This window comes from Lissotriton helveticus, chromosome 8 (assembly GCF_964261635.1).
Source record: "Lissotriton helveticus chromosome 8, aLisHel1.1, whole genome shotgun sequence".
Taxonomy (NCBI): Eukaryota; Metazoa; Chordata; class Amphibia; order Caudata; family Salamandridae; genus Lissotriton; species Lissotriton helveticus.
The window spans coordinates 753,914,358-753,927,194 of NC_136069.1; the positions used below are offsets into that span (position 1 = coordinate 753,914,358).

General features: G+C 44.0%; 1 protein-coding gene across 3 annotated transcripts in view; it reads right to left on the reverse strand.

Annotated features, from left to right (window-relative positions):
* The window catches only part of SHROOM2 (shroom family member 2), a 904,672-nt gene that overhangs the window by 491,747 nt on the left and 400,088 nt on the right, over window positions 1-12,837 (reverse strand). The window lies entirely within an intron of this gene.

Below are 12,837 nucleotides of genomic sequence, written 5' to 3' on the forward strand. Positions count from 1 at the left end.
TGTTTCAGGGAGACTAATTGAAAATGTCTCTGTTCAACCTCGAAACTATGTCGTCCAAAACAACAAAATGTGTCAGACAACAATGCAGCCTCCTCAACACTATTGCAATTGCAATTTTTATTTATATAGCGCTTGCTACCCCTGACGAGTAATAGCAAATTGTATTTAAATAGCGCTAGCCACCCCTGACGAGTAATTGCAAATTGTACTAATATAGCGCTTGCTACCCCTGAGGAGTAATTGCAAATTGTATTTAAATAGCGCTTGCCACCCCTGAGGAGTAATTGCAAATTGTATTTAAATAGCGCTTGCCACCCCTGACGAGTAATTGCAAATTGTATTTAAATAGCGCTTGCCACCCCTGACGAGTAATTGCAAATTGTATTTAAATAGCGCTTGCCACACCGGACGAGTAATTCAAAATTGTATTTATATAGCGCTTGCTACCCCTGACGAGTAATTGCAAATTGTATTTATATAGCGCTTACTACCCCTGACGAGTAATTGCAACTTGTATTTATATAGCTCTTGCTTCCCCTGTCGAGACATTGAAACACTTTGCAGGTAGTAGCATGCTACTTCGGAAGCCAAGATTAGAGTTTTAACAGTTATTAAAATGTTTTTTTTTTTTTTTACTTTTCCTTGTGCATTAGTTGAATTAAGTTTGTGCTCTTGATATCTTGTGTGTATCGTAGAGTTTAGAATAGGGACAGAAAGATGGGAATGGATTTGAAAAAGGTAAGTAGTAAGTTGTTTTTGTACATAGTGGCCGTGAATGTTTGTTACACTGGTGAATTGTCTAAAAAAGAGGGGCAAGTTTAAAAAGGATTTCGGAAGTTTATAGTAGAAAGGTTTGGAATGAGTAAGAGAGGGTAGGAATCGTACAAAGGTTTAAGGGAGAAGGATATTTTTCTTAATAACAATACTAATTGAAATTAACTTGTACATATATATACATGACACTTGGTAAAGGTTTAGTGGCTTGAATAAACCTCTCTATATAAATACTCATATGTACAAGGAAGCAGCAATATTTACATGGGAGAATGTGCACATGTATCTTGTGGTGAAGCATACAAATTTACACATTTTTTTTCATCAGATAACTGTAATTAACTTATACATACATATATACACACAACACTTCGTAAAGTTTTAGTAGTAGGCACAGGCCCCGCCAAATATCGACCTATATGTACATACAAGCAGCAATACTGACATGGTCTGATACACAAATGTATCTTGTGGCACAATCAACATCTTCCTCCTTCTATAAATGTATCTCCTTGCATACAAACGTATAACAATAACCTTATCTCCATACTGTGAGATGCATGTCATGTCCGAGTATACTGTTGTGTTACACTGTTGCGCTCTGATTATTGTTGTCATGTGGGGGAGAGCTAGTTCTTGACTAAGCTTCTGAAGCTGAGATAGGTGTCAGTAGATCTTATGTTTGCGGGTAGGGAATTCCATAGATACGCTACTTGAACACGGAAAGCTGTTTCAGCCATGTTTTTTTCTTGAATGTAGGAATTTTGAGATGGAGAGCTATTCTTGAGTGTAGGTTCCTTTGTTGGTAAAGTGTTTTGATTTTCATCCAGATGAAGAGTGGTTCTGTCCTCTGTATTGCATGTGTGAGATAAAAAGTTGCTAGAAGGTAGATGTTCAGGCAACTGCCAAACCAGTATAGGGTTGTTAGGCAGAAAGCATGCTTGTGCTGGTTATTATTGTACCTGTGTACCGGTGAGTGCTGTACACTATCCACCCTATTGATAAGAGTATGTCAGATCAAGGGGACATGCCTTGGGACAAGGATCACCTAGCTGGATCCCCTAGCTGCTACCTTGGGACGATGAATTTTATGACACAGTAGATGCATCAATTTACAAGCGGTGGAGGAGGCATTGGTCAACATGGAGCAATGCCTAGCGCAGCATATTGTCAAGGAATGTGCTAAGTGGGCTCGGACTCTGGCTGACACGGCTTGCAGCCCCTGGGCTATGACCCAGCTGTTAGAAGATCAGCCTGCCCTGGCCAAATGCCCCCGAGAGGACGGAGTGGACCATGATGCCTTTGCGCATCTGCGTGAGATGTTTCTGATCCAAACCCAGTCTCTCTCTGTGCCTTCTGACGCTACTCCCCTACCTAAAGCGTCTCTACTTTCGGTTCCGACCAATCACCCTGGGGATGATGTCCAGGGGGACCCATGTGAGCAGCCTAGCTCCTCCAGGCCTTGGCACCCTTCCCTTATGACTTTGTCTACTAAGTGCCCTTGGTTGCGGAGGATGAACCTGACATGCTAGACCCAGAACAGATCCTCCACCGAAGATCATCCGAAGGTAGCCCGTAGTTGTCTCAGGACAGAATGTACCTGTCCCTCTCTGGATGACAAGGCAATTAAAATCCTGGAATTGAACGGCAGGATGGCTACCTTTTTAGCTAAATTTATTAAAGACCAAATAAAGGGATTGACAGATCCTGGTGAGCATGCCAGGATAAGCTCTTGGACGCCCTTGGCCCCATGACTATGGTCTTGGATATGGCAGAAGATGCCAAAGCATTGGGCGCCCTCATGTCCCTGAAGACACTCTCTAGTTGGGCTCAGCGTACAGTAGTATTCCTGTGTAACGTCAACTGCATGCTCTGGACTGAGCGGAGATGCTCGTTTCCCATTAAGGTAGATCCCAAGTGGGGGGATTTAGCAGATTGTGAAGTCAGGGTGGTGGACCAAATGGGACTTTTTTGGGAGCCCTTTATTAAAGAACTAGGAAAGTTTGTAAATACTTCAACACTGTCGGACAAGGACCAGTCCTCAATTAAGGAGGTGTTCTCTTCCCGGGTTTTCTGAGGGGCCGGTCAAGGTAGAGACAGTCCTTCCAAAATACCAGAGGTCAAGGCTCCAGGCATGGGCAGTTCCAGGATCAAACCCGTTATGGCAATTTCTACCTGACCCGTGGCCGGCAGTCAAGAGGTCAAGGTTTCAGAGGTGCTGAAGCTGCCTCAAAGTCCGGTAAATGTGTCTACTTCTTCCCTTTTAAGAGTGGGGAGTCGACTTGCAAATTTTGTACGTTTGGGGGACATTCACAAATTATGCTTGGATCTTACAGACTGTTCAGGGGTTCCATATAAAGTTATGAGGACCCCCTTGTCAGGAGACTTGCCGTAGGCCTATTCAGTTTTCAAGGCACGAAGCAGACTTGGTGGATGCAGAGGTTACCTTACTTCTGGAGAAAGGAGCTATCTGTACTACCTCCCCTTGCCACAGGGTTTAATCAGAAATATGTTTTTATTCGACAAGGCAGACATACGTTGTTAAACCTGTCTGAGTTCAACAAGTGGCGGGTTTAGCGCCATTTCAAAATGGAGGCGGATTCATATCCATTGGGATGTCTTGCACCTAGCGGATCGGATGGTCCGATTAGATTTGAAAGATGCATTCTTGGCCATTCCTATCTTTTCTCCCCACAGGAAGTTCCTACAGTTTGCCTGGCATCAGCAAATGTTCAATTTCTCGACTCTACCTTTCGGTATTTCCTCCACTCCTTGATGCTTCACGAAGGTGCTCAAGCCCGTCGTGAAGTACCTTTGAGCGCAGGGAGTTTACCTTATTGTGTATCTAGATGATATGCTTCTATTGGCACAAGAGGCTCAGCAATTGATGCAGCAACTGTAGCAGGCAGTCAACCTTTTGGAGAATTCTCGGTTTTGTGATCAACGTTAAAAAGTCCCTTCTGGTACCTTCTCAAAGGGCAACATCCTGGGTTTCTTCATAGACTCCACCGAAGCCACCATCAGCCTTCCTTCTCTGAAGATATCCAAGATCAGACATAAACTGTGCATAACTTTAGGGAAACAGGGGTGTCCTTACGGCAGATCACCTGTCTGGTAGGGTTTTTGTCAGCCTCCATCCAGGCAATCTCCCGGGACCATTGCATTATCAGGAGTTGCAGAGATTGAGGGCCGTGCACTTAAGGAGAGTCTTCTCTTAGTCTCAGTAATTGATAATGTCCAAAGAAGTAGTGGAAGTAATACACTGGTGGCTCTCCCACATGGAGGCATGGAATGAAAGAGCTATTTTCGGATCGGTTCCAGACCTTGGTATAGGATCCAATGCCAACAGATCAGGCTGAGGCACTCGGTATGGAAATGTTCCCATAAGTGGGTTGTGGTCTCAGCAGGAGCAGGATTTGCACATCAGCTGTTTAGAGATTCTGGTGGTGTCATTTGTGGTCTGGTGTTGTCCTTGTGAAAATGGACAACATTTTAGCAATCAGGTAAATAAATCACCTGGGCGTGACCCTGTCCAAGGTTCTCTCTAATCTGGTGACTTATTTTTGGCAGTTTTGCCTTGACCACCACATATCGCTGATGGCAGAGTACCTTCCTGGTCGACAGAACCAGGTAGCAGAATGACACTCTCGTCATTTTCAAGATTCCAGCCAATGGAAGCTACATATGGAGGTTCGTGCCACGCTTCAAGCCAAGTGGGGTCTGTTTTCAGTGGATTTTTTGCCTCCAGAATGGATCATTAGTTATCTTGGTTCTTCAGTTGGAGGCCAGACCCTCTAGCAGCAGCCACGGAGGCCTTCCTACAAGATTGTCGGATGGAGCAGGCATATGTGTTTCTGTCATTTGCAATGATCACGAGAGCCTCGAGTCAGATCCAACGGCAACACGCAGAGGTGGTTCTCATCACCCCGAATTGGAAGTCGCAAGTATGATTTCCAGTTCCTTTGGAACTTTCTTGGGTTTTTCCAATCTGGCTCCCCTAGTTTCCAGAAATTCTTCTCAATCCAGATCAGAATCTACATCAGATGTTCAGATGTCAGGGTCACTATCTCTGAAGGCGTGGAGGATTACAGGAGTAGCTGATCAATCCCAGGACTTTCACTGCAAGCTGGGGACCTTTTGACCAAGACCTGGTCTGGTCTGACAGCACAGTCAAGCGATACAGGTCGGGTTCGGCATGATGGTGTTTTTGGTGTGTGCAACGGGGTAGCAATGCCTTGGGTGCTGAGATAGAGGAGATATAAAATGTTCTGGCCAGCTTGGCCTAACAGGGTTTGGCCTATTGTTCCGTCAATATCTTCTGTTCAAAAATCCCTGTGGGTCATATACCTAGGCACAGGTTATGGCACTTCTGGTGGAGATCAAACACGCAATGAGTTTTATAAAATACACAGTGATAATCTGTTCTTTGTGGAGGTTCTGACCTAGGTGGGAGCTATTCAATTATGTATGTTTTACTTCATTTTTGGATCAGTAGAATGTAAAATGTTATTGTATGTTACCTACAAGATATGGTCTTGAAGTGACTTTCCTGAAGAAAGCTTTTGGTCCCCGAAATGCATGCAGAGAATAACAAGGGGCAAGAAACATAAGCCACACGGATTAACTATCCTAGAGTTGTATTTGGAAATGAATATATTACATACCAAAGGCACATAAAGAATAAATTGTGTCACTAATAATATATTGTGGATATAAAATTATCATTGTTTGGTATTCATTACCTATCAGTATTGTCGTCTTGCTTGATATTAATGATCTTATTTAAGAAAGAGAATGTTAAATTGAACATAAAGTTATGAGAGACGGTATGTGAGGAACGAATTATGTTTGTATAATATGTATCTTAACTTTTAGAGTAACCTTTACAGCAACATGCAATAATGATTTATAAGACACTGCTCTGTGTATATATATATATAGATGTGGGGTTTTCTAATCTAGATTGTTAATAAAAATATGAATTTAAAGAATATTCACTTTCTCTGAGCCATAAATTGTGTAAGAATGTATAATTGTATGAGTTAGGTTGCCAGGGTTTTTCTTTCCAAGTATTGTATTGCTTCATCTAGCTGGTCAGCATTAAGGAGCATCTCAGCTTGTTTTTATTTAGCACTTAATGCCATACCTTTTGTCTGCAAATAGCAGGTGCTTATATCACCCCGTTTAATGGTGCTCAATTTATCAACTTTGGCAGCATGAAAAGCTGTGCTGTAAAATACCACAAATATACATTGTAGCTTGCAGAACAAACACTGTAGTTTGCATGGACAGCTTAACTGGCATAGCTATCCTGCTGCTTCATGCTCCTTATTTAGAGCAACTAGTGCAATGAAGTTGCCCCTCTTTACCAGGACCCTCCATGCTCAGTAAAAATGTAATTAAAGGTGTAACTGCTTCTTCTGTAAAGTTGTATGTGTTGGTACATTTGTGCGGGTTAACTTCCTCCTAATAAAAACAAAGTTATTACCTCAGTTGCATGTCCCATTCCTGATGACTGACATGTTCAAGCCGCCCAAAGGGAAGTGTAAGAATTGTGATCCTCAGCACCATTAATTGACGCCTTATGGGTCGCAGTGCACATATGTTCCTTAATAAAATCCAAATCTTTGGCCCAGATGATTACCATACTATCACTCTTTGCCTCTTCTTGGCAAAATCCAAGAAAAAACAGAAACCCTAACACTGCAATTCCACACTGACCAATGCAATCTTCTCCAATCCTATGAGTTGCTCCAGTGCGGATAACGTCACACTCCAGATCCTGGAGGATATGCTCCCTATAACAGATAATGATGATTATTGGCGTTTTGTCCTTTTGGGGGCAAATAACACAGTAGATCATATTATCCAACTTACTATCTGCTCAAAGTCCCATTATCCTTTCTCCCACGATGAGACTGGAGCGTTTTTTATGTTCTACAAGCTTAATTAAACAAGCAACATTTAGCCACCATTTGTAATGTGCACCTATAGGTGTATTGACTCATATAGTTACAATTTCTGGCTGTAGTGGGTAGCATCCGGCTGCGCTTGACATGCCGGCTTGTGGCTCCCCCCATTTTTTGTCTCTACATTAAATCGAAGGGCTTGGCTATGCATGCACGTGTAAACCTATTCACTTGTTGAATTAAATACACCTTGTTTTGATTTCATTTGGGCATAGTCCGCACCTCTAATGTTCTATTTATTACCATCCACTTTTTGTCAGTTGTGAATTACGGGATCAATTTCCGCTTTGAACAGACTGATTAATCCCAGCTCCTGCTAAATTCCAAGGAACACTTCTTTCCAATCTATTGATATCTACGGAGATAGTGTCCTCCTAGCCCCCCTCTTACCAAGCTTTTATTTATTCGCTTCCTTCTAGAATCCAAGAGGACGGTGGATTTCGCTTTTTCAATTCTTTTAAGGACCACAGGTGGTTTCCTACACCACGACTACTGGTAGGTCTCTGACCAGCAGGTACTCGCAACACTTGTATGAAACATACTCCACTCGTTGTTCGACCATTACCTTCATATATGCTGTCCACATCTTGTCCTGAAGAAGACCTGAGGTGACTATCACATTCACACACAGTCCTGGGTCAAAATGTCGATGTATCCTGACAATCCATACCCTACGGTCTCCACCCCACGACAAATAACAGAATCCAAAGGAGGGCTACTGCAGATTTGTGTATTTTAGGGACGGATGTCTATTGATTCAAACATTTTATATGCTGTTTCATACAATTACACTGTATATATTGCCTTCACTTAAACACCTTGTCACTTTAAGATCACTTATTCACTTGTAAGTCACTTCTTCTTCTTTCCAACTATGAACCTTTGTTGTTGACAGCTTCACATATGTAAAAAGAAAAAAAGAAAAATAGTACAATATACTAACTTTGATTTATCTCATTGTTGTGTGTTTCTTCTTATGTTTTACATTATTTATTGAATGCTAAGAAATTGATCGCCCGACAGAACCAGCTGTAGTATAATTTCGAAGTGGCATTTTCAGCACAGTCCTCAATTGGTTTTTGCCTGCTCCATTTCCAACCTCCACCAACATATCTAAATGTATTCCTCCAAATTATATTTGCGTCCCAGTTTCTGTTGTTTTCTTGTTTTGTTTAAACCTTCCAGGTTCTATGCTTCCCACACCCTTCTCTCCTTTCCTTGCTATCCTTTGCCCCCGTTCCTATGTTATTCTGCTTTTGTAAATGCCCATGTGGTGCCATTCGGCAATATTAGTTTGTATCTTTATTTGTACTGCAACTACATAAATTATACAGGGATCTTCTCATTTACCCCAAGCAGATTTCTCTTCATTGGTTGTGGAAGTGTGAACTGAAGTATTAAGAGGATTCTGAATCTCAAACTGCGGAATGCTGAGGTTAACTGGGCCTACAGGCAACTATCACGGCAGATATGCAGGATCGGTGAAGACGTCTGTGTTTCTGAGGGAATATCCACCATTTCTAGTGAGTGATTATCATCTGACCACTCTCCAGGTATAGTCACACTTGTGAAATATTATGTGGCGTCACCACCTTGAGTAGTTGCCCACCCTACCCCTCTATGTCCAAGTCTAAGATTTTATTAAGCACCAAAACTTTAGGGCATTGGTAATCAAAGTATGGCCCGGGGGCCCCACACAGCCCATCTGACCTTCACATGCGGCCGACTGCAGAACAGCAGCACTAGACTGCTGTTTACTGGACTCAGCACTGAACGTTAAAAATATGTTAAATAAACCTAAAAGCTTTTGTTTAAATGCTACTTGATGTTTTAGAAAAAGTAACTAACTAAGGAGTCCTGCACAGCTTAACTTTAGGCACACCTTTATTTTTCAAGGTACCTTGCAACAAAGGTGTAAAAATATGATATAGTCTCTTCGAAATTCAAAAAGTGTATTTCATTAACATGCAGAACCGTTTCACCTTAGTAATTACATTTTTATCAGTGCATTGGGAAGTTTTTTTTTTTAAAGTGATAGCTTTCAAACATGAATTTAGAAACATTAATCCCCCACACACACACCCTGACAACAATGCCAAAAGTGAACTAAGTCGCAAGTCAGTTGGTATTTGCACTCTTTGGATGGCCTGGGTTCTAATTACACATGAACAACACGGTTTATGTTTGGGGGATTTATAGAGCGCAACAGCAACTAACAGAGTGTCCCGGCGCTATAGTGGGTACATATTTTTGGAGTCATGGAATTTAAAAAGCAGAACTGACCAGCCAGGTTTTGAGCAATCTTCTAAAACAGAAACACAATACTTAATTACAACAAACACAGGAAAAGATTTGTATAGCACCCATCCTACAGTCTTGTATTTCCAGGTCCTCTTATATATGAAAATTAAGGAAGAAAAATGAGGTAATGTGTAGAAAAACAATTGCCTAGGGCCACACATTTGGTGAAGCGAGGAAGCTAGGGTTAATCCTAGGTTTTCTGGTTTCTCATTGTGCCATTCAGCCACTAGATGTATATGCTTTATTTCCCCTACACCCACCTTACAGGCAAACACCCCGCATCTACCTGAGTGCCACTGCTGGCATCAATGTGGCCCTCAGTCACATTACAGAATAAACATTTGGCCCCTGGGAAACATTTTGTGAGTGTCCCATGCTTTAGGATATCTAGGTTGGGGTTAAATAGCGGTTTGAGACAACATGCTTGTCCTTTTTCAGACCATAAACAGTTCAAGGAAGAGAATGCTGCCCCTCCACATCCCCATCTGAATAACAGTAAATCACAGCCTACAACATAGTTATAGTTACTTGAGCTGAATCATACACAAAGTTGTGGAATCACCCAATTGGACAAGGCCTGGTACATAACTACGTCTAGATACATAACCTGGCAGTAACAGTCTAAGCTGGCCACAGTGACAGCTTGCAAAGGAAAACCTGGCCAGCTACAAGTAGAAGTTTGGAATTGTTGTACGGAATTGAAAACTAAAAAGAATTATATGGACTGATGCTCCTCTATTGGCCCAATATTGTGACATCTTCTGGCTGATGAAACAAGTACTGCCTCAAAATGGCTGTTCATACACATGAGCGCCATTCTCTAAAACTAACTTTCTTTGTAAATTCGGCAGGCAAAGTGAGCAAGATCTTTCTTTGGCAAGTTATGTGGACACTGCAATCAATCATGCACCAAGAGAGCCAGTGACTTTGTTGAAATCTCACAAGTTAGTGCGGGATAAACTTAAAGAGCACAGGACTCTGGGACAGGGTGACCAGATTTTGAAAACTGAAAACCGAGACATTTCACCAACATTGAAGAAGGACTATCCTCTTACAACAACCGAGGGGCACAGAATGACTAAAAGGAGAATGATCATCAACACAGAAACTCGGACAATGAGGCACTAAGGGATTACATTAAACTTAACTTTTAACCATGTGCCATGTCTGGTAAATACATTGCTTTCTGTTAAGAGCTGCTAACTAGACCACAGAACACATCAAACTGTGCCTCCTCTCTTCTCTGTCCAGCTCCTCTGGACATAAGCTTAAATTGCTGAAATCTGCTAGAATTTCCCATGAGGAGCAGTATCAAGACTGATTTGCATATGGCTGGGTCCAAACTGGTGTGGGGTCGTGACAAAAAAACAATGGATTAAACCCAGAACTATGACTGGGAGTGAATGTTTGCACTGTTTAGCATTTCAACCATCATCTTTTCTTTTTAGGTCTCGCCTAGGCAGTGCTTGCGCTGTCTCTTCGAAACTTGCTGTGTTTAGAATATGGGCTTTAAGCACCGACCATGTTCTGCCCAGGTTTTTAATTGGCTCCTTTGACTGTCTTTCGGGAAAAAAACGTTTTCTCTTTGGTTAATTTCTTTAGTAGTCCCTCCTTTTCCACTGTTGTAACCTCCCATAAGGACTGCCCCTGTTTCATGTACCCTTTCTCTGTACGTTTTATTTACAGTTTCTGAGCATTTTGTTTTGTTAATAACTTCTTTGTTGTAACTGGCGCTGCAGGCTTAGACACCTATGCACTTCCCCGACACTTTGTTCCTGTATGTTGAGCTGTTTTTTTTCAATTTTATTTCAGTTGCTTACCGTGAGCTGCTCAGTCACAGTGCCTGCATTAAAACATTCTATTTATATATTATTATTTTTTAGAACGTGCCACACCGTGCTTCATTTTTAATATTGCGCCCACATGCCTTTCTTTTGTTCTTCACTCGGCACCCCAAACATTTTTTAATTACCTACTACAAACATGCTCAAATTGTTTTGTTCCATTTGCCAGACAGGAACTCTTGAGAGCTCAGTCCAGGGGTGCTCAGAGCAGGCGGCATGCGAGGCAAAGGGGGCACCATGCACAGCACTGCTTCGGAGCAGACAGCCCGGCTGCCAACCCTCCTCCCACTTCAGAAGATGTAGACTTGTTTAATTGCAGCTCTCTTCGCTCCCCTCCCTGGCATCTAGTCAATCACATTCTTCAGTGTTTACTGTGTAAGTCACTGATGGTATACATTTTGGTATTTAGAACGCCACTCTGACTGCTTGCGGGGGACGCCACTCTGACTGCTTGCGCTTTCCTTGGCGCTCACCTGGACTTTTGTTGCCTGTTTGCTGCCAAAGCTCGCCTTCCGTGGCTGGGGGCTGGATTCCGAGGGCTGCACCTGGCGCTGTGGTGGAGCAGGGCTTGGGCGTGAGGCACAGCAGGGCTGCGAGCGTGTGCAGGGACTCCATTGCCCAGGAGTCCCTGCGTGACCCTGCAAGACCTTCCGGTCCGCTCTCCCCGTGGCCCGCCCACAGCTGACAGGAGGGTATTTTATCTCCTTTGGACCAACCGGTCCCTGGGACGCCACTCTGACTGCTTGCGCTTTCCTTGGCGCTCACCTGGACTTTTGTTGCCTGTTTGCTGCCAAAGCTCGCCTTCCGTGGCTGGGGGCTGGATTCCGAGGGCTGCACCTGGCGCTGTGGTGGAGCAGGGCTTGGGCGTGAGGCACAGCGGGGCTGCGAGCGTGTGCAGGGACTCCATTGCCCAGGAGTCCCTGCGTGACCCTGCAAGACCTTCCGGTCCGCTCTCCCCGTGGCCCGCCCACAGCCGACAGGAGGGTATTTTATCTCCTTTGGACCAACCGCTCCCTGGGACGCCACTCTGACTGCTTGCGCTTTCCTTGGCGCTCACCTGGACTTTTGTTGCCTGTTTGCTGCCAAAGCTCGCCTTCCGTGGCTGGGGGCTGGATTCCGAGGGCTGCACCTGGCGCTGTGGTGGAGCAGGGCTTGGGCGTGAGGCACAGCGGGGCTGCGAGCGTGTGCAGGGACTCCATTGCCCAGGAGTCCCTGCGTGACCCTGCAAGACCTTCCGGTCCGCTCTCCCCGTGGCCCGCCCACAGCCCTTTTCGACCCCTACATCTGGGAACGGGACTCCCGCAGCGCGGGACGCAGCTCGGGGCGAAGACCGGGCTAAGAGCGGGCCGTTTGAGGCCGTTCGAGGTAGGAGAGGTCTGGGCTGGGCCATATCCCTTGGGTTTTTATATTAACTTGTTTTTACTTGCATTAATCTCCTTGTGCCCTTGTTCCCTGTTGTTTTCATGATGTGTTCACGGGGCAGTCGTAGTAAAACTGCCATGGGCCTTAAAAAACCCAGCGGGACCCTGGATGACTTCCTCACGAAGACCAATTTGGCGATTGATGCAGAAATTAATAAAATGCAGCACAGGGTTTCCCTAGAACTAGACGCTGCGCGTAAATGGTCTCTAGACATTGCTTCTTCCAAGAAATCATCCCTAGGAAAGCTGGCCCTAGCGCTAACCCCCCAGCGTACATCTGGTCCTCGTCCCTTGCTTGCAGTGGCTGATATACACCACCCGCCACCCACATTCCCTCTCAAGCAAGCTAAGGAATCTATCCCAACCCCCTTGGAGGAGCCTGCATCACCTATTTATGTGGCTGGGATAAGCTCTCCAGTAAATACTGTTATGCCCAAGATTGCTGTTAATGCTAGAAAGGCTGCCCTACAGCGGAAAAAAAGTCTGGCTAGGTCTATCTTTGCTCGTAAAAAGGCAAAAATTGCGCGA